Source organism: Dermacentor andersoni, chromosome 2 (genome assembly GCF_023375885.2).
Source record: "Dermacentor andersoni chromosome 2, qqDerAnde1_hic_scaffold, whole genome shotgun sequence".
In the NCBI taxonomy this organism is placed as follows: domain Eukaryota; kingdom Metazoa; phylum Arthropoda; class Arachnida; order Ixodida; family Ixodidae; genus Dermacentor; species Dermacentor andersoni.
In genome coordinates this window covers 728402-749963 of record NC_092815.1, presented here as the reverse complement: position 1 = coordinate 749963, position 21562 = coordinate 728402, and the positions used below count along the sequence as shown (strand labels likewise).

The following is a 21562-nucleotide window of genomic DNA, read 5'->3' as shown; positions in this document are numbered from 1 at the left end:
GCTGCGATCGTTCAACCATCATGGGAATGATGGGAAGTACAGGCTTCGGATTGGCGTTATGTTGACTGGCGAACTAGTCTACAAGTATGTTTTTTTTTGGCAGCTTTGGTTTAGCTTCAAGCGCACTTGCTGTAACCTGCAGTGGGACAGTACAACGCAAAGCTCTCTGCCTTTGTTATGTTGCTCGAAGTGGCGAGAGCGCGCTGGGCCAGCGACTGGGACGATGTTTGTGTCGCGGTGTGGCGTCGAAGCCCTGACGACAAAGCGACGGCATCGTAAACGTTGAAAGAACATGTTTTGAGCGTTTGGACCTTGGTTTGTTAAGTGTATTAGGTTGGCACTGTACCGTTACGTGCTTTATGAAACTTCAGAATATGAAAAAGAAGGCACTACTGATACAAGACATATACAGTTGTACTTCTAGTGGCTTGACAATCAAATTTTATTGAGGGCTTCATTATGCATTCCTCGTTTATGTGCTCATTGAAATGCGTGTTTTAGGTCTTTGAGAACACAAACTTACTTGTGGTAGGAAATGTTGCTGCTTCCTGGCTATAGTCTAGTGTCGCAAAATGGGTAAGTGCAAAGCCACGCCATAACGCTTCGGAAGCGGTACGTCAATATACAATATGATGAAGCATATTGGTAGGAGGCCACTAGCGTCCTAGGTAGCACTGCAGCAGATGTGCTTAAAAGTATGTGAAGACGTTCAGCAATCGTGACAGCCGACGCAGCCTTTCGAAAGAGCGAGAGAGAGTTAGCAAGTGCCTGTCGTCTGCGAGACAAGTCTCGCGTTTGCAGCGAGCAGGCCTCGTAGCAGACGACACTTGTAGCATTCCACTCAAGGGCGCAACACTTTCTCACAATACAACATTTTTATTTCCATAAATACTTGATGAGCATCTTTATATAAGTACATGCACGATTGTTATTGCTGTTGCAAAAATAAATAAATAATTATTCTTTGTGGTTAAATCGGGAACAGAATCGCACAAGTATGCGTACCCTGATGTGTCCTGGTGACAAACCATAGTAAACCATGCTTCCATCTCAAAGTCATACAAAGTTTATGTAGCGTCTTGTACAATATATAACATACTACAGAAATAAAATTAGATTTTACGCGATAATATTTGAGTATAGCTTTGTTTACTGTGCCACAAGCAAACGTCACTACACTCTAAAAACAGTTTGCACCCTTTGGGGTGCATATTTGTCCCACAACAATAATCGTCATCTGCCTGGTTTGCGTTTCCTTTCTTGAAAACTCGGCGCTCGCTACTTTCCTGTCGAGAATGCTGCGTCACACTGATAACGCGCATGCCGTTCGTGACTGGGAAGTACCGGGCTCGCAGCGTTAAAGAAAGGAAACGCGGGCAAGACAGATGACGATTATTGTTGTGGGACAAATATACACCCCAAAGGGTGCAACTGTTTTTAGAGTGTAGTCTAAAGATCGAAGTCAATCCGAAGCCTGTACTTCCCATCATTCCCATCATAGAGTTACTATACTGACTCTAGAGGACAAGCTACCCATAGGGCCCATGCATTGAAATCGGGAACCGCAAGAGCGCCGCCATGTTGCTACGCGCCGAGGTTGCCAGCTCCTGAGACGCTTGCTAGACTTGGTGACAGTAGTCAGTTTTAATCCGGCAACCGTAGCAGCATGGCGCCTCGCTTAGTGTCGTGATGTGTGCGTGCAGCTGTGTGTGTGTTTGGGCTTCATAAGTTGGTTCTTTATTCTATGTTGCGGGACGGTGTGGGTGTGGTCCATGTTGGCCGTACAGGTGGCAGTTATGCAACCGAGGGATGATCCTGTTGAAGTTTCCGGCGGTATGCGGTTTTCAGCGGTCATGCCTGTTGCAGGAGTGTCACGTACTCGACGAGGTTACGAGCTCGAAGCTGTGGTCAGATTCTTCGTTGGCGTTCCGTAATTCTCTTGGCACGGGCGCGGTATGTTGCAAAAGCCGCTTTCGCGATCTATCGTAGCGACGATAGATCGGGTTTCTTTATTATTATAAGTACTGATCCAGCTGTAGGGCACATGTAGCCGACAAACGGAAGTCTCAGGAGAGCACCTGAGATTATAATAAAGCAGGCGGCACAGGAACTCCAGGGCACCCAAGGGACAGTGGGGGGATCAAAGCTCGAAGCAGACCGGTACGTAGGTTGGGGCCGCCGAGGCAGGTGTGTGCCAGGGAGTGTTCGCACGGACAGCTCCCCTGGCACGCGCAGCAGTGCCTCGCAAGGTCGAGATACTTTAAAGGCACCTGCGCCCACGATCTTTCTTTTGCCTCGGTGCAGTTAGCACGATTAATGAGAATAATATGGAGGGCATCCGGTGCAGTCGCGAATGCGTCATGGCAAATGTAGCTCGCGTCGCCTGGCGTGTGTAGTAATATCAGAGTTGGTTGTATGAACTTCATCATATTAATGCGCTTTGTTACGGTACCTTAACGGAATGGGTCTAGAGGACGGTGTTGGTACATTTTTTTCGTACCGCCCTAATCCTGTTATACCCCCCACTACAAACACACACACATACCCCCCCCCCCTTTTTCTTTATGTATACATACAATTCCTTGCCATGATGGATCATAGCCTCCTTTATTTTTGAAAAAAAGAGGAGGCTATGGACGGATTGACCAGTTCAAGTTGTCAACTTGTCAGTAACTGTCATAGGCATGACTGTAATAAACACAATTCCACGATCGGATTGTTTACTTTCATTTTTTGTTGTAACACTGAGGACTACATAGAACTTTATTTTGTATATGTGAGAGAAGTATGTGGATATCACGAGCTTAAGCCAATGTGCGATACACAGGCAAAACATCTGCTACAACATGAACTGAATTGAGGGCCACACAACACATACGTAATTAAAGGTGCAAAATATAGGGGGAAGCTTCAAAATACGCTCTGTAGCACTGCAAAGTATAACATATATTGTATGTGTACAATAAATGTTCAAAAAAACAATGCATCAATGTCCCATTTGCCTTCAAGTTTATTATCAAGTTCAAGTTTACTGAAGTTTATTATGAGCATATGTACAACAGGAATCTACTAACACACCCGCAGTTAAGGTGGCTGTTTGAGGTGTGCTGGCTGCCTCAGTGTAAGAAAAAGAAATTGGGCGAATGTCGACACCAGTGCCACTGCTTCTTGCCTCTGACCTGCACGTGCCTCCGTGGCATCTTTGTGCACAAGTGTGCTGGCGTGGCGAACGTAGGAGTCATCCGAGAGAAAGAGTATCGTTTACATGGAGAAGTGGCTGTTCACATAGCCTGTCGCTTTCCCTCAAATGTTTCCTTGGCGACTAGGGTGACACACCCGCAGTCAAGGTGGCTGTTCGAGGTGTGCTGGCTGTCTAAACGAAAGAAAAAGAAATTAGATGAATGTCGATACCAGTGCTATTGCTTCTTGCCTCTTACCTGCATTTGCCTCCACGGCCTCTTGGCTTGCGGAGTCTGTATGAGGGAGCTGCTGTGGCTAGGCGAAGGCATTGTCGAAGGAAAAAGAAAAGGCCATTCAAATGGGGAATTATAGAAATAAATGCAGTTCTTATGTCTGTTTCTTGCACTGTTCTTGCCTAAAAGTTTTCAAAGACAGTGTCCAGAATACACCAGCACTTTGACTGCTTTTGCTGTTTACCTGCAAGTGTTGCTGTGAGATCCTTAGTATGGCTGCGTGCAGCATTGTAACACTTAGTGGAGGCATTTGAAGTGGTAGCCAAAAATATAAAGAATCATCCTTGTCTGCATGAATGCTTTAAATTTCTAGATGCAGTGGTAACTATTACTATTGGTGCAAGGCCCCCCACATCTATGCGGCAAGTGCCATAGCTCGAAACTGAATTTTTCCTTTAGTGTTTCACAAGGTGACTGATATGTCCACATTAGACGTGATCCGTTTCTTATTATTTATCCCAGTGTGGAGAGAGCACCATTAAATAGTTTTTTTTAATTTTTGCATGGCTTTAATTGCTTTTTGGTTTGTTTCTGAATTTATCAAACAGCAGTCTCATGATGCTAAAGTGACTCATGATATGACAGCCATCAGCTTTAGTTTTTCAGAAAAACAACGCATTTCCTGACCCATTGTGTGCTATCCCATTACTCGCATAATTTCTCAGAGTATTCTACCTATACTGACTTGCTTGATTTCCACTAAAGAATCTTGCATCTTCAAATACCATTCTTCCCTTAAAATCATTCGACACTTCTCATAATTTCTGTACCTTGGGCTTCTGATACTCTGCATTCACCATTTTTGCTTGTTTCTGACTAGAAATGTCTTCTTTAATTTCGAGCTTAAATTTTACCTTTGGAACACACGGAAGGGCTTGCCATTGCATATCTGCATAAAAGGGAAACATGTTTCATGCGAAATCCAATTGAAGATTGATGAATGCAGCTTGCAGTGTGATATGACTGAATGAGCCATAAAAGTAACTCATCTCACTTGGTAAATTAAAGCACTTATTAGTGTGATGTACAAGATACGTTACACTAACGTGGTGGGTTCTCTTGCTTATACAGCAAAAGAATCGGTGCGTGAGAAAAAAATTATTTTTGCATACCCCTTGTACACACTGATTTAAGGAAAATGAGCTGGAGCTGTCCACATAATCTACTTATTTTACCTGCGAGTATGGTCAACAAAAATGTGTCCCAGCTGCTTAGTGGTATTTGAGATTATGTCAGTATTGCATATGTGCCTGTTGTCTAAAATAACTGAATTTTGAAAATGCTCGCAGGGATCTGATGTGCATATCTGCAGTTTATGGATACATGTAAAAGACTCAGCATCAAGTGCAAGTGAACGGACCTACAGGCCCGAAGTCGATCATGCAAATAGATTCGCTGCACAAATTTGTGACCAAAAAAGATATTCCACATGAAATGGCATGCAAGGAAGTGTTGAAAATATTGCACAGTTAATAAAACGCCTACGCTATTAATATGTGGGTTGATACACTCGTTATGCAAAACGGAGGTGAGGCGTGCAGACAGGACACAAGAGTAGAGTATTTACAAGCAAACATGCAACACGAGCGCCGCCCACTTCTCTACTCTTGTGTCCTGTCTGCACGCCTGACCTCTGTTTTGCATAATGAATCCTTACCAACTAGCTCAGCTTTCTGTCGTTTTAAGTCTCGATGCACTCGATTTCGTCCGCATTAGGCACTCGCCTCTTGATTACTTCGTGGCACAGAAATACTCGGCATCAGGCTGTTTTTCTGCTGTGGCCTTTGTAGAAGCATGATTGTTCAAAGTGCAACAATTAAACAGATTCTTTGAGTTGCTTGTGGCTTCGCCAGTACAATTCCGGTGCGCTGGTCCGCCTGTCCAGCAATTTCCTACTGAAGGGAAACCTGCAAATAAAAACGCCGCTCCGCATGTAGAAAAATGCTCTACTGTGACGCTTCTCAAACGATTGTGATGCCCCACAAGAGCTGCCTACTCGCGTGATATTCTCAACAAGGAGATACATTCGTTTACTTACATGTGAAGGTATATGCCTGGGCACTTCGGGGCTTCGGTGGCACAGAAGGCACGAGTGTGCCATAGCGTCCGATGTCGACGCGCGATCGCATGTCAAACCTAAACTGTACGAAACTACTACGCATCCAAAAAACAGATTCGAAACCGAAATTCGCGTCATCCTTTATTAAATGAATGCGTACTTCGTGATTTACATAAGTCACGGACTTAGTGATCGCTTTCTGTAAACTTAATATTAACCCACCACCTTCATAAAACCTCAGGTATGCGTTTTTAGATGACAAAGCATACGGTGACCTGTACTTGTTTTCAGCTCTTTCAATAGTAATTGCGCTGGCCACATTGACCAGTAGCAACAGGGCGGCGCCCTAGAGGTTCCCACTTTTCCGGCCCAGCTTTTCCTCTAGAGTTGTTCTACTAACTCTATGATTCCCATGTAGGTTGAGGCAGCGCTCATGAGAACCCCCGTAGACACTAGCGCCACATTTCCCTCTAGGTATTTATTTAGAAACTCTATGCCAGACAGTGTCTGCACTCTTACACTCTTAGAAATATTTGCACCCTTTGGGGCTTATCTTGTCCAACAACGATAATCGTCATCTGCCTTGCCCGAGTTTCCTTTCTTGAAAGCTCGGGGCTCGCTACTTTCCTTTCGAGAAGCTGCGTCACACTGATAACGCGCATGCCGTTCGTGACTGGGAAGTACCGGGCTCGCAGCGTTAAATAAAGGAAACGCGGGTAAGACAGATGACGATTATTGTTGTGGGACAAGATACGCCCCAAAGGGTGTAAATATTTCTAAGAGTGTAGGCAAAGTTACACCCTTTGGCTTGCCCCTTCTGCCACACAACAATAATCGTTATCTGCCTTGATGCGTTTCCTTTCTTTAACGCTACGAGCCCGGAACTTTCCAGTAACGAACGGCACGCGCGTTATCAGAAGGGGCACTCCAAAGGGTGTAAACTGTTCTACACTCTCAAGTTCAACAAATGGCCACAGAGGGCGAAAAAATCGACCGCGCACCGCTGCTAACAAAGCCAACGTAGTAGCATCACTTCAGGATGCGTTCGTTAGTTCCAACATTTCCCGGTAGAGGCGTCGTAATAAGCGCAATTTTATCTTACAAACTTTCTCTTACAATTACCGAAGCATTTTCTTTTACATAAAAACAGGGTAAAATTATCATTGCTAATTAGATATTGTACTCTTTGTTAGTAAGTTTATTGTTTCTTCGCCATTATAAACGCATATAGCGTTCAGCATCATCGATCTTTCACGTGACCTCTGGCCTGGATTTAAAATTTTTACCGGTATTTCCGAGTGCACGGCGGCACGGATTCATTCGTTCGTGCGCTCAAGACTGGTTGCTTCTTTGTTTCTAAAACTAGTTTCTTGCGCTTCGATGTCTCGCGTTATTTAACTTGGGGTGAAGTTACGTGTTTGCAAGCGGACATGTAAGCCCGGCAGTTGGGTTTCGGTCGTGAGCCATTCGGAACAGGTCTGCATCGAAACGGGAGCTGAATTTTGCTGCGGCTGACAACGGCAATAGACAAGAACGGCACCGAGAGCGGCGCTGCTGCGCCTGCGTTGAGAGCGCCGCATGCGATGCAAAATTCTATTAGCGGGTGGTACCCCTCTCCCATCTCTCGTTCGTGCCGCCTTGATTGCCTCCTGCACTGCGCGTGTTTTGGCACGTTTCGCGCCGCGCGCGGTGTGTGCCTACGTGTGTGCGCGTGGAGATTTCGTTCGAAGGGCGGTGTACAGTCTGTTTCACATTTAGGGGGAAAACTCGCAGCGCATTGCATCGCGATGCGGCGAGCGCTTGAGTCAGGCGGCGGCAGCAGCTCGCGCAGGTGCTCGAGGGGCGGGATCTTGAACGGCGTCGTCTGCTACGGCGGCGCGCGCTGGCCGCATTGTCGGGAAACGTTCTACTATCAGTTGCAGGGCGCCGATCTCATCGCTACGGCGTGAAATGAGCCGGTATTCTTTACTATGCGTTGTGCGACGCCAACTGATACGCCTCGAAGGTAAGTTCATCGCTGCAGGGCAGTCATAGACGACGTACTGATTCCATACATTCTTGACGGCCCGTTTCTGGAAGGCGACTATATATTCGAACGCGATAGGTCGCCGATCCACACTGCTCGTGTGGTGCAACAACTGCTAGAAGAGCGCGCAGTCACTCTCTTGGAGTGGCCGCCTCAATCCCCGGGCGCCAACATCATTTAAAATGTCTGGGGCTCGTTGAAAGTATCGCTGGCGCACCGTCCCCTCTATCAGTCGCCCGAGGATAGGCTTCGATCCACCATCGTCAGTGACTGAGACGTGCTGCAAATGAACACATCCCTGATCAAGTCATTCTGCACTTCACTGCCTTCCAGGATGAGCGCTGTCATCGCTGCCGCTGGGGACATGACGAGATACTAACTGAAGTTCCGAGCGTGACGTGTCCAATTCCCCGCCGGCGGGCAGAGTCTGTCTGGTGTAGCGAATGATTGTCGAGAAAAACCATTTCCAGCTCATTGTCTGAACCTAAAACATTCATTTAATCGTATCCGTTTGTTTCATCGTGTTCGACTCCCATAGTTATCATTGTTGAGTGCTTTGTTTTCCTTTCGAGTCAAACAAAGACTGAACACGTTGCGCGCACATCTTGGTGCGTCTTGTCGCTGCTTATTACGGTAGCACACACAGTGAAGAAATATACGTACACTGCCCCTGACAGTAGCACGCTTCCGTACAATGCGGCCAGCGCGCGCCGCCGTAGCAGACGACATAGATCACGACTCCGCCCCTCGAGCGTCTGCGCCTGCTCGAGCTGCTGCCACCGCACGACTGCATTGCTTGCCGCATCGCGATGCAATACGTTCCCAGTTTTCCCCTAAGTGTGAAACAGACTGTACACGCTTCTATTTGCCTTTAAGAAGATCGGTAGGCTTGACGATTATTTTTATGGCTGCAATGCGGCGAAAGGGCAGCGTCTGCTTAACCATGTAAGTGATGCTGAGCAGGTGATTGGAAACGACATCGTATGTACCGCCGGAAAAATCGTCAGCACATACGATGCGGCACATACATACGGCACATACGAGCTAAAGTCATTTTTGCAGTTTCTCACAATATGTTTGCTACAAATCCGTGTTGTCTCTGATGGCGACAACGGTCTTCCATCGACACTGTGCGGAAATAAACAAAATGTATCGCTGCATAGCACAAGTACTACATGCGCACACAACTTTAACTAGTGCGTCCCCTACAATATGGAATAGAAGCACCAATGTAGACAGCTTGGCCATTTTTTAACAGTGCTCAAGAGACGGAAGTTGAAAGTATTAGTAATCATTCCTGCTTCAGCAATGCCGGCGCGACCAAGACGCGGGCCGCGTATCGTCCAGTAACTCGATCGATCGGTGCAGTGGTGAAGCGGGAATGAACTCCGGTCATGTTCAATGCATCGTGCACATATTCAATTTCTCGGCACGCGTGAACTTCGGCCACTGCTAGCGCATACAACAGAAGTGGTTTCCATCCTTGGGCAGCGCACACATAAACGAAACACGAGAAAGAAGACAGGACAAGCGCTCGTCGAACAAAAGTTTTTATATGAATAAAAGGATTATGTACCGAGTAATTATTAAATTCATGTGGGTTACATATAAAAACCGTCATACACTCAGGAGTGATCAATGAACGAGCTCGCTTCGTTTGCCAGTTGTTTACTTCGCTCGGCACACCGCAGTAATCCATGTGTGTCGTCTGCTTTTTTCGTACCATTTTCTTGTGAATCGGCAGAATTTCACTGGTGGCATCAACCATTTCGTGTTTACATTGCTGTCGTGACAGTTAACAACACAATAATAATTTCCGGTCATCCGGTCATCCGAAGAGGCGCCCTCGCAAACAAGAGACGTTTCGCGCGCAGCGCGAACTGAACGCGGGCGCGACCGAGGGAAGCGGCGGCGGAAACCTACACCCGTTGGAGATTAAATCGTTCCGCCAGGGGAGAAACGAGCGCTGGCGTCTAGGATGAAACTTGGCGTGCGGTCGTCCATAACGGTGAGTCGTTTAACACCGCTGCTTGAATCGTTATATAATATCCGTCTCATTACCTTCCAGGCGGGCACAAGTTAACGAACTAGATCCTGCATTACATATGGGCAGTGAGGATCTCAGTTGCTGTTTCCTAAATAAACCTTTACTTGCGAGGCTGTCGTTTGGTTTACACACACAACCAGGAAAGAAAGAGCGATATCGGAACGCGCGTCTCATTTTTCATGTTATTGTAGCCGTGGTTGTAGGTGACTGAGTAGCCTTATCAATATACATATTAAACTTTTTTTTCGAGTCGGCCGGCAACGTTTTTCGTCCACAAGACCGAATAATCCTTTGGTAAAATGAAGTGAAAGTACAGAATTTAATGTATTAAACAGTTGCAAGCATGATAATTCACCCATATTTCGTACTTGTTGGTTCCAAATGTTCTTGCTGTTCAGATTGGTTTACCGTAGGGCATTTATTTTTGCAGTAGTGAAGCGGTGCATCACGTTCGTGTAGAAAAATAATGCATCAGTTCTAATAGCTTCATGACTTTCATGCATTTGCTTGTGGAACTAGCAGTGTGATCACTTCTAGTGTATAAATGAACCCAAAAATGTTCTCATTTGTGATCTTAATAGTACTTGCGCTGTTGACATGCATTGTGGTTAGGCAGACATCAATTTTATGGACAATAGCAATATTTATTTAACATGCTGCTTAAGCACCCTAGAACAGACAGTGTACATTTGCATGTGTTCTGTAGTCGCAAATCATTACAACATATATGTCACACCTTTTTGCATTTTATATTGCAAAACTTTGCATTTTCAATTTCTGATTCAGTCAAAATTTCTGTTCCAGACATGCAGTAATTAGGACGGCACCAGTATAAAGCAACACACTCCATGCACTAAACAGAAGCTGCTGCCTGCTACAACAAGGTCATTGTGTGGACATTGGCTACTACTACAAGGTAAACAACACATGGTTCAGAAATAAATATGTTTGATATATGCTGTATTGGCTTGCTGTTTGCAGCAGATATGAATGTTTGTTCATATTTATGGTTCAGTATAATTGGTTCGAACATATAAAACACACATAAATTTGGCTAATCTGTGCTGTATCTCATGTGTCACCGTTTTGCCCCAACAGAGTCTATGCCAAGCACATCTTGGTCATCACAGGAGCTCCTATCTGCGCCAACAGGAAGGGGCTGGAGCCGAATTTGCAAGGCTTTTACACCAAGAACAAAGAAGCACATGCAGAAGAATATGAATGAGATATCAAGTCTGCAGAGGACTGTGTCAAGACTGAAAAGAGCTTCAGCCACCATTCCACCAGCACGGACATTTGGCTGAGTCATCCAGGTAACTCAAAAAGGACTTTCTAGGAATTCTTCGTCTTCAGATGCACCTGCAACATCTGACCAAGCACGGACGACGCTGGCCAAAAGATTGAGTTCCATCAGTTTGCCCTTAATCAGCTTCCTAGCCATGTTAATTCCGTTTGTGCCAAGTGTAATTTTTCTTGTATAAATGCAAGCTTTCTCATTGCCCATTTTTGTTAGAGGTCGTTCATCCTCATCCAAATATGAAGGCCAACCGATTCTTCGCTGATACTTAATACCAGTCACTGTCTAGCAGCCTAACATATCTGTAGCAGTATCTTCTAGTGTATGTTGTCATGCGCAATTCCTCTCCTGAAATAGCGGATGCAGCATCGGCATGCGTCTTGCATTAACCTATGCACCAGCTTACTTTTCTTGATGTTTTTAGCCTTCAATGCTTGCAGAGCAGAGTGGCTTCTCTCTTGAATGCAAGCTTTCTCATTTTCCATATTCCTAGTCTCGTTGATGATTGCTCCTCTTCCTTGATAGCCTGGGTCTTTGTGCAAGCTACAGTGAAGTGATTGATTGCAGAATCTGGTTTTGCTGCCACACTTGGTTGTGGTAACTGTGTTACGTTTCTCAGATGTGGGGGCCTGGTCAGTTGCATTGGTAAGCAGTCCCTCGAGGTAAGCATTTGCTCCTGCAGTCCGCAAAGCGACATAGACTCCCAGTATACACACACCGTAACTGGTGCGCCCCGTTCGTTCTGGCCTGCTGCAGCCATGGGCAAATTGTGCTTGTGGCCTACCTCGGCCATGATTTGCTCAAAACGGAGACCAGCATATGTGCTTACATGGTTCAAAGTGTATGAAGTTGATAGCCGTATGGGTGGAAAGGCCCGCAAGAATGGCTGCCGAAGGTGATGCCCACAAGAGCGACTTGTCCACATTGCGACAAAGTGGGACACAAAGTGTGAGCCACACATAGCGGCCCCCGAAAAAAAGTAAATGTGCAGGTTGGAAAGGAGTTAACGCTAAAATGCCGGGTAGTCCATGTCGCTGTGTTGGTTGTGGCAGCAGATGCCTGCGTCACCTGATTGCTTCGCAATGGAAGTTGCTCATCTTCAACGGCAACTGTTGGTTCAAACAGGTGCGAGGCTCTGTCCAATCCGTTTGTACCGCAGGTTGTCGCTCGTTACCAGACCACCACATGTGACAAAGGCAAGCATTATGCCTGTAAGATGGTTCGTAGCCAATGTATAATGTATTGTCTGAACCTCATGCGGTGACTGATTGCTGTTTAATTTTGTTTTAATTTTGCTGTTTGTTTAATTTGCTGTCACTTGGTTATGGTCGCAGTGTTATGTTTTTCGAATATTGCGGCCTGGTCAGTTGCACTGGGAAGGAGCCTTTTGAAGCAAGAATTTGATCCTGCAGTCTGCACGGCGACATAGACTCCCAATTTACGCACACCGTGATTCGTGCTCCCCGTTCACCCTTTCCTGCTGCAGCCGTGGGCAAATTGTGCCTCTGGCCTTTCTCGGCCGCGATTAGGCATGAACGGAGACCAGCATAAGTGCTTACATGGTCGGACGTGTATGAAGTTGGGTGGAAAGGCCCGCAAAAGTGGCTGATGAAGGTGATGCCCACGAAAGCGACTTGTCCATATTGAGACGATGTGGGACACCAAGTGTGAGCCACACATTAGCGGCCCCCGAAAGAAAAGAAACGTGCAGGTTGGAAAGGAGTGAACGGCTAAAATCTGGGGTAGCCCATGTCGCTGTGTAGGCTGCGGCAGCAGATGCCTGCGTCTCCCGATTGCTTCGCAATGCAATTTGGGCATTTTTAACGGCGACTGTCGCTGCAAACAAGTGGCACACTCTGTCCAATATGTTTCCGCTGCTGGTTGTTGCTCGTTAACCTGACCACCACGTGCGACGACGACGGTGAGCCGTTTACGAGCTCGCGTCAATGATTCCAGCGTATCTCGACATGCAAATTTTATTTCTGCTATTGCACGAGAATGTACACTGCTTGTCTTCTGCCAATAAAGTCGCGCGTTCTGTTCACTCACTTGTGGCTTGTTTGTATGGGCGTCAGTAGAGGCTCTTGGCAATTAGAACGCACCAGCTACGCGGCAGCGAAGGCATCGAGGCATGCCGCATAGCCTGCAGGGCAAGCACGGCGCGTACCAGCGTACGCGACCGGCAAAAAACGGCCATATTGAATTTTGCTCTAAAAAAAAAAAAATTGCACTTCCGCTTTCGGATTGAGCAACGTCATCTGGCGTCCGCCAAAGTAAGTTCCATGCGCTGCCGCTGCTTATTTTCGAACCACGGTGGAGGGTACAGTTTCCCTTCTCTAAGTTTGTTCTTTATTCTATGGCTCGCGGCGGTATATAAGCAGCTGCGCTTGTTTCTAGGTGGCTTTGGCTTAACTGTTGCAAGATGGGCTGGGTGGGAATCGAACCAGGGTCTCTGGAGTGTGAGACGGAGACGCTACCACTGAGCCACGAGTACGATGCGAGTTGTTGAACCACTGTTTAGCCTGGTGAACTGCTGTTGCTTGGCTATATTTGGTTCGGCTAGACGAAGAAACGACTCATGCGTTACTCTGCTTCGCCTTCAAGAGTGGAACGCGACAGCGTTCCCGTCGACCCGCCAAGGGGTGTAAGACAATGGGCTACGGCGCAGCGACTACGCGCCCCGCAGTCGACGCGTCGAGCAACGCAGCGTTCGGCGCGGCAACGAAGCTCGTTTCTAAGGCAACACCGCATTCACTAGAGGCGCTTTTGTACCGCTTTGAAGCATCGTACTCGTGGCTCAGTGGTAGCGTCTCCGTCTCACACTCCGGAGACCCTGGTTCGATTCCCACCCAGCCCATCTTGCAAGAGTTGAGCCAAAGCCAGCTAGAAAATCAGTCTCTGTAGCACGCCGCAACCTTCGCCTCTCATTCCAACGAGCAGCTCTGTCCCCTGGAGGCATCTCGCATGATCTCGCCTCGTGAGTGTCTAGCAGAGGCAAGCGCAGCTGCTTATATACCGCCGCGACGGCGCGAGTTGGAGCATCACCCTCTGAATATTCGAATATTCAGAGGGTGTTGGTTGGAGCCCCGTTTCTCCTCTGTCGTGACGTCACGGTGCCACGTGGTATTGAAGGCGACACCGCCGCGCCTGAGGAGCTGGGTTGAGCTCTCGTAATATGCTTCGCATAAAAAATTACAACCAGAATTTGATCCTGCAGTCTGCACGGCGACATAGACTCCCAATTTACGCACACCGTGATTCGTGCTCCCCGTTCACCCTTTCCTGCTGCAGCCGTGGGCAAATTGTGCCTCTGGCCTTTCTCGGCCGCGATTAGGCATGAACGGAGACCAGCATAAGTGCTTACATGGTCGGACGTGTATGAAGTTGGGTGGAAAGGTGGAAAGGGTGGAAAGCTGCGCGCCCTTTTCAATGCTCGCTCCTTCCCGCCAGTGCCTCGTACGGGCTCTCCCCAACAACTAGCGCCCTCCTCGCGAAACGTGGCGACAACTGTAAACTCCGCCTCCACGCTCGATAGACCGTGGTGCGACGCGGCAGGCCGCACCTGTGCGTTTTCATCGACATAGTCAGTATAGTAACTCTATGTTCATCGAGCAGCCGTGTCCATAGAGTTTCCTACAAAATTACTAGAGGGAACTCTGGCGCTGCAATCGTTGTCCTACCATGGGAATGATGGGAAGTACATGGATTTGTCTGATCTTCGTGCTTGTGGATTCAAACGTTCTTGTGGCTTTGTATATTACGCTATATAAATATTATTGTCGTATATTTCGGCGCAATCTATATTCTTCGAAGTGCAGAAGACGCCGGGAACGCGTACAGTTTCTATTAATTGCAACGACTGAGCCTGTCCAGGTGGCCAAATCGAAACGCGCCAAGCGTCTCAAGGCACTGGCATGCCCGCGATAAATTCATAAGGGCGTTTCATTCGCTTGTCGATACGTGCGTCCGTGGCTTAATGGTTTCAATATCAGGCTTCTGTGCTAGAGTACCTGTGTTCGAATCTTGCCGTCGGGCAATTTTAATGATGTTTATTTAATTATTTATTCCGCAATATACTGTTGAAAATGACGATATAACAAAGTCACAATGCCGTTTGAAGCCAAAAGAACGAAGTTTAGGCAAATCCATGTACTTCCCATAATTCCCATGCTGGGACAACCGCTCCTATTGCAGCTCCCGTAGACACTAGCGCCAGAGTTCCCTCTAGTAATTTTTGTAGGAAACTCTATGGCCGTGTCTGTGCAGGTCTGGAGTTCCAGTAGGTCGTGCTCTAGCCAACGCCTCTAGCCTATGCTTTGGCCGCGCTAAAATATTCTAGTGGCCGGCGTTGCGCGTACCCGGTGGTTCGAACGGGTGCGTTGCGTTCACCGGGTTGCTGTAACGCCCTCGCTGCGTTCACCCAAATAGCCAATTATAGCTGATTTAACTTGGCTCCCGTTGGATTTTTAAAAGGCGGCGGTAGTGCGCTTTGTATGTACATGCTTTGGACATTTCTTGTGAGCGTCTGTGAAACAGGGTGTTGTAACCTTTCTCTATGGTGAAACCTTTTCGACGTGTTTCTGCGTTGTATCTTCGATTTAAGTGGTCTTCGCTGCCGTGGTTAGCTTGTTTGGCTGGTTAGTACATGTGCAAACGGTCTTTGCCTATGACTGTGATGTTCTGGAGTTGTGGAAGGTCGTCGCCCCTATTTGATGTACTTGCGTTGTCGCGACATCATTCGAACACTATACCATAGAGAAAGAATGACTATATGATCAGAGCAGAAACAAGTGCTATAACCTCCCCTGGTGGTCGTGTAGGCGTCAGCTCTTGAAGTATTGGGCAATGCACAGAGGGAGCCAGTTTTATTTGCGGATGTGTGCTTGCACCAACTTTGACAAAACTCTGATCATTCGGGACCTATAAAAGCAGTGCTGTATTGTTTTTGTTCCCTGCTTAGTTCGCCTGTTTACATACTCGCCTGAATGTGTGCTGTTGTGATTTGTATGTTTTCCGCCGTCGGTCTGTACCAGATACCTCGCATTCAGCTGCTTATCGCCTGTGGTCGTTTTATAACTTTGCTGCAGAATTTGTCCTTAAGTCGAATAAACTAGGGAAGGAAATCGTGAAGCTTTACTCCCGAAAAGCGCTTGTACGTCCATAGAATTTACAGTTCAAATGCAACACATATCCTCATTTAAATTTTAGAAGAATATGATTTCATTAAATTTAAATTGCAGATAAACAGAATTCAATAAATTGAAGGTTTCTATATGCACCCCAAATAAGTTCTGCAAAGTGAAACGGTTTGTTACATTAAAGTTCAATATATGGAGGTCTAATTGTACAAAATTGATTGATATAGGGGTTGATTGGATACAGGGTGCGCATATTCACACGCCTGCTTCCTTAGTCAGTCGTTACGTGCCGGTCTATTTGGGCAATAAACCAAGCAACAATGTTAATGTTTTTGAACTGTTCATATATCGGGAGCACACCAAGAAGGTGATCTAAAACCTCCAGACATATGGTGACTATCTGTTCCAAGTAATAATGTGTACAGTGGCATAGCAGAGTAAACAAACAAAAAAGCTGTCTTTTTAAGACAGTGCTACATTTTTTTTCCTAATTACAGCAGCCGTGCAAGGTGTTCTAGATCAGTTACAATATTTGAAAATTCATTGTGATTGGCCAGTCTGTTTCCCCTAGTGTTATAATGGTCTCATATTCTTGCAAAGTTAATCATATTACTCCTGTTTCCTTACTACATTGAACTCCTGAAATGTTTTATCCCGGCCACTGCTCCTCATCCACCATGCTTTTTCTGCTTAAAAGTTCTCAAAGCAATTATCTTGCTCTCCTCTCCCTATTATTCAGGCAGAAAAACAGACCCACATGGCCATCACAAACTAATTTTCACTTACACATGTCCTGATGTTCAAAACGTTGCAGTTGAGTTGAACTTATGCAGCAGTTCATTGAGCAGCTCTACAAGTAAGCTTATGCATTCCACTCATCTTTGTGTATTGGAGTTGGAGCAACAAACAGATTCACAGGAAGATGTAAATACAAGTCGAATAAGGAATGTTTTGGGCTGGAGCCAACGTTGTGACAAACTCATCTTTGTCAACTAGTCCTCTTGTTGAAACACTGGCTGCAGGCAGAGGCCTCCCTTGTTTAGCTGATGTTGATCACTTGTAGAACAATCACTATTGTAAAAATAAACAGGCTATAGAATAAATTTTATGTACAGTAAGGTTTCAACATTTTCTGTTAATAACCCAACAGAACAAGACCATTAAAAAATTTTCAAAGCTCAAAAAGGCTTGCATTCAAGTGTAATACTGCATGCATACAGAAAAGCAAACTATTCAGTCAGCTCTCCTCTTGAAGCTGTACTTCACTATCGCAGCAGGCTAGCAAGCACCAAGTATGAAAGAATAAAAAACGCATTTGCACTTCTCGTCTGACGAAATTTACTGAGCTTTTACAGAAATGAAAATCATTGAAAAGGAAGTGGGTATTTAGGTTGAGATATGAGCACGTAATCTGTAAGCCTCGTAAGCTTATGTCAAGTAAAACAACATAAAATCCAGAGAGATTGAGCTTTTTAAGTACACATTTTATAATAGGAACACCAACCTTCTTCAGGGTGATAAAAGCACTGTAGATCAAGGTTCTCTACGTAGTGGAAACATTGCTAAATCTGTTAAGATGTGAATGTGGGCAAGTTCGTAACAAATTTCTAACTTGCTAAAGCACATTACTGTCCTCATCGAACAAATAACTATAGTTTCTTGTACATGTGCCTTGATCACGTTCAGCACAACATTATGCCTTTTTATCTTTCTTTAATACATTCTGTAGCCCTTCAATGAATTCAAGATGCTAGAAACCATGTTGAACTACAAAGTGCTTGCCACTAGAAAAGACAAGAAGTCAGTTCCTGTGTTAGAAATATTTATTGGTTAGAGAAAGGCTAAAATTTAGTAGGAACATTAACCATGTTTTGAAGTTTTCATCCTACTCATTTTACGGTTGAAGCTAGCTTGCTTCTCAGGTTACTTGTGCTTATAATTAAAGCACAACAAACAGATGAATGGCTTGCCAGGGGATTATCCACAGAAAGTGGTCACTTTTCTCACTCTCACCGTAGTGTTTGGGCTACTGCTGGTACTGTTGGCCGCATAGCAGCCAGTGCAGTGCCACTGAGTGTGCCGACGTGCCAGTTTTTCTTAGCATGTGGACATTCCTCCCACGAGTTTCTTCGATGTTGTTTTGACGAGGGCCGAACAGTGAATGAGCCAGCTAGTTCATCTTGAAATTTTGTAATTGGCGTAGAGTTTCCTTCAAGCATGCTACGAATGTTCCACGCATTTATGATGGCACTTCCAATGAGCAACTCAACAGCTACCTTTCTGTACCACTTGAGTCCTTTTCTAAGGCAGTTGTGGTATAACGTCATTTGTTCACTATAGTCGACGCCCTTTTTTGCTGCATTGCAATCGAGACCGGCCTGATGTTTCATGATTGGTGCGCCGTCCCTTGTTTTCTTCCCACTGTCCACCAAAGTTGCTTCATATTTGGCGACAGATGTGAGTATCAGAACAGGCCTCTTGTCCATCCACTTCAGTGCCTTCACTCCATTTTTGGACTGAAGTCCGGTAGCACTGCCATTTGCAACCTTTACTTCAGTGAGATCTTTTGGCAGCCCTTTCCTCACTGAGCGAACTGTGCCACGAATGAAAGTGTCTTCCTTTAGAAGGCGAAGAGTGAGTGGCAAGCTCATGTAGAAGTTGTCTACGTACAGCGGGCACACGACTTCCTTGTAATTTTGCAGGAGTTTCAAGCATACATCTTCGGCATGTCCGATGCCAACTGTTCAGTCACACTTTCCGGCATATACATCAACCTTTAGCCTGTAACCGTCTTTGGTACATGCCTTGAACAGCCTGACTCTGTAAGAACGAAAGTCTGCCTCGCCATGGCACTATTGTTTCATCTATCACAACCTCCTTTCCCGGCTCAAGCACAGTGGCAAAAATTTTGGTTCAATTTCTCTACCAGAGGATGGATCTTAAAGACATGATCCTGCAACTCTGCAACCAGTTAATTGTCCGCAAAATGCCGGAACCTCAAAAGTAGGGAAAAGGCGGCCACGGCTCATATTTTGACGAATGAGTTCAACACCATACAGGTTACTTTTTGCCCAGTAGTGACTCAGATAGGAAGATGGACAAGATTAATACAAATTGGTATTCCAACAAATGCTTTCATTTGTTGGAGATTGGTTTCCATCCAATTTTTCAACTTTGATTTAGATTTGGGAGTAGGAAGACAGAGGAGACCAATACAAATCAGTATTCGAATAAATGCTTTAATTTCTTGGGCATTGGTTTCCGTCCAATTTTTCAACCGTGATTTAGATTTGGGAGTAGGAAGACAGAGGAGACCAATACAAATCAGTATTCGAATAAAGGCTTTAATTTGTTGGGCATTGGTTTCCGTCCAATTTTTCAACCGTGATTTAGATTTAGGAGTAGTTGACTTCAACACTTGTTGTGTGAACCTGTTTGTCTCATTGACCATCATTTGCCAAATGTCATCCGTAATAAACAGTGAACATAAAGATGGGGCATAACGGCTAGATGGCAACTGAATGATAGTGGGCGGCCTAGAGTGCGGTGTCACACTAGGCGAAGTGGTTGTTGCCGGTGTCCATTTCTCTAGAGATGGGCTGAGGGAAATGAGAGCATCGTATCCTGAATCATTCACCTCAGAATCATCAGTCAGGTCTGACTCTCCATTCGACATGCTGGCTGAGGTCTGTGATGGTTCGTAAACACTATCGTTGTCACTGATTTCACTGTCTGTCCACTGCTGAACATCTGACACTGAAGCACTTGACTCATCCGCTGGTGATCGCGAAGTTGCTGGTGCATTCTTCTGGCCCAAAACTAAGTTTGTTTCCTCTGCATTGTGCTTTTTTTTTTTTTTTTTGCATCCGGAAGGGGCATGAGGATCTATCTATTAGACACGCTGAAAAGTTTGGGAGTAGCAAGAAAAATGCAGGTACTTATTCCAACGGCACGTATTTCAAAAACTGCGGCGAAAGTTTGCAAGAAACCCAACTGAGAAATGCGCCGTCACTCGACTCTCCGAAACAAACTAGCCACCCCGTGTCCAATGCAATAAAAATATATGTTAGTTGCAATTTCAAACCTCAGATGGCAACACAAGAGCGAGAATTCTTGCGTGTGGGTCACTGGAGTCACGCCGCACACAGCATAAAAACGTTTTCATTGAGTGCATCGTGGATTGCCAGTGGGTCATAGCATTTAACATCAGACAAGTAGTCTACTGGCTATCTATAACCTCACACAACAAAAATCGTACCTCTGAGTTCAAGTGTGATAATGTTATCGCAGCAGCAAGCAGATGAATGCCCATAACTTTGCTGCTGCGTAGGAGCACAGGCTGTGCTGTGATGTCATTCAGAGTGACACGTGACTTAGATTCAAGGCAGCATCAGTTATTTGTTGAATCTGTACGTTGCTTCAGTGGACTAATTAAAGTTTAGAGAAATAATGAAAAATACAACCCGAATGTCTGGGTGCTTTTGTTTTACTTCGCACTGTAGCAATATGAATTTCCATTTCGTCTCCTTTTTCCGACGTTTGCACGCCCGCAGAGAACGAAACTATACGTCATTGTCTACTGTGTTCCAGCATTGCGATCATGCTCCTTCATCCCCTCGCGTTTGCCTCAGTGCTGGGGCACTGACTTATACCGCTAATCACGTGTTCTCGTGTAGAGCGCGCATTATCGTCCGCTACAGGAAACGAGACAAGCGCAACAGCTCGCACGACACCGTCACCGGAAGTGTGCCGGTGACGGTGAAAAAAAGAAGACGGCAGGGTATACCCGCCGCGCGACCCCTCGGCTCCGGTATGGGAGAACGCAGTGAAGGAAATTCGCTTACACAGGCGAAACGGGGAAAGTCGAGAGAGTGTTTATATAGGCGGCGACGCTTGCCTCCTGAAATCATGTGTTCGCGGCACTTCAATAATTCTCTCTCTGCTGTTAATGAACCAATTTGAAAAATGCTTGCGGTAGAACACTTCTTAGAGGGCACGTAACAACTTTCAGCGTATAACCAAAATTTGTTATGTAGCCTGTGAGGGGCCCTTTAAAACAAACGCGGTAAAAATCGGGTGTACCGTGGGATGTTGTTACAGCTGCGTCGAGCTTCACAGCCCCCTACACAAGCATTGCTGTGAAGCCTGTGGCAGAAATAGAGTTTTATTAAATGAAAGGACTGCATAGAGCGCGCTCTCGTGTTGTGCTACGTGAATTAAATCATTCGTTTCCTGCCTGCACAAACGTCTGCATCTCGAGTAGATTTCGAGCACACCGTATAATAATGTGCAGTTCCGTCGTGCTTCGCAGCACTATACACAAGCACTGCCGTAAAGCTAGTGGCAAAAGCACGATGTCATGAAACCAGATCAATGCATATACCACGCTCTTTTGGTGCGCTGTGTGAATGAAAACATTGCTTGCCTGCCTGCACAAACGTTTGCATCTCGAGTTAATATCAAACAAACCATATAATATATGTGCAGTTTTGTCGAGCGCTTCACCGCACTGCATGCAAGCA

The 21562-nt window shown here is 45.8% G+C and overlaps 4 long non-coding RNA genes across 4 annotated transcripts; 2 read left to right on the top strand and 2 right to left on the bottom strand.

The window, feature by feature from the left end:
* The first annotated feature begins 1554 nt into the window (after positions 1–1554).
* Positions 1555–4966, top strand: LOC129387900 (uncharacterized). The gene is made up of 2 exons (XR_008615051.1): positions 1555–1953; positions 4763–4966. It is a non-coding gene; the product is annotated as an uncharacterized lncRNA (long non-coding RNA).
* Positions 2993–4768, bottom strand: LOC126543075 (uncharacterized). Its single transcript, XR_007601933.3, has 2 exons — positions 3438–4768; positions 2993–3373 (listed from the first exon to the last, which is right to left on the bottom strand). It is a non-coding gene; the product is annotated as an uncharacterized lncRNA (long non-coding RNA).
* Positions 4967–9566: 4600 nt separating the features above from the next.
* LOC140215900 (uncharacterized) lies at positions 9567–12946 on the top strand. Its single transcript, XR_011892492.1, has 2 exons — positions 9567–10521; positions 10704–12946. It is a non-coding gene; the product is annotated as an uncharacterized lncRNA (long non-coding RNA).
* Positions 12947–15405: 2459 nt separating this feature from the next.
* Positions 15406–21403, bottom strand: LOC140216052 (uncharacterized). Its single transcript, XR_011892689.1, has 2 exons — positions 20299–21403; positions 15406–17111 (listed from the first exon to the last, which is right to left on the bottom strand). It is a non-coding gene; the product is annotated as an uncharacterized lncRNA (long non-coding RNA).
* Positions 21404–21562: the final 159 nt, after the last annotated feature.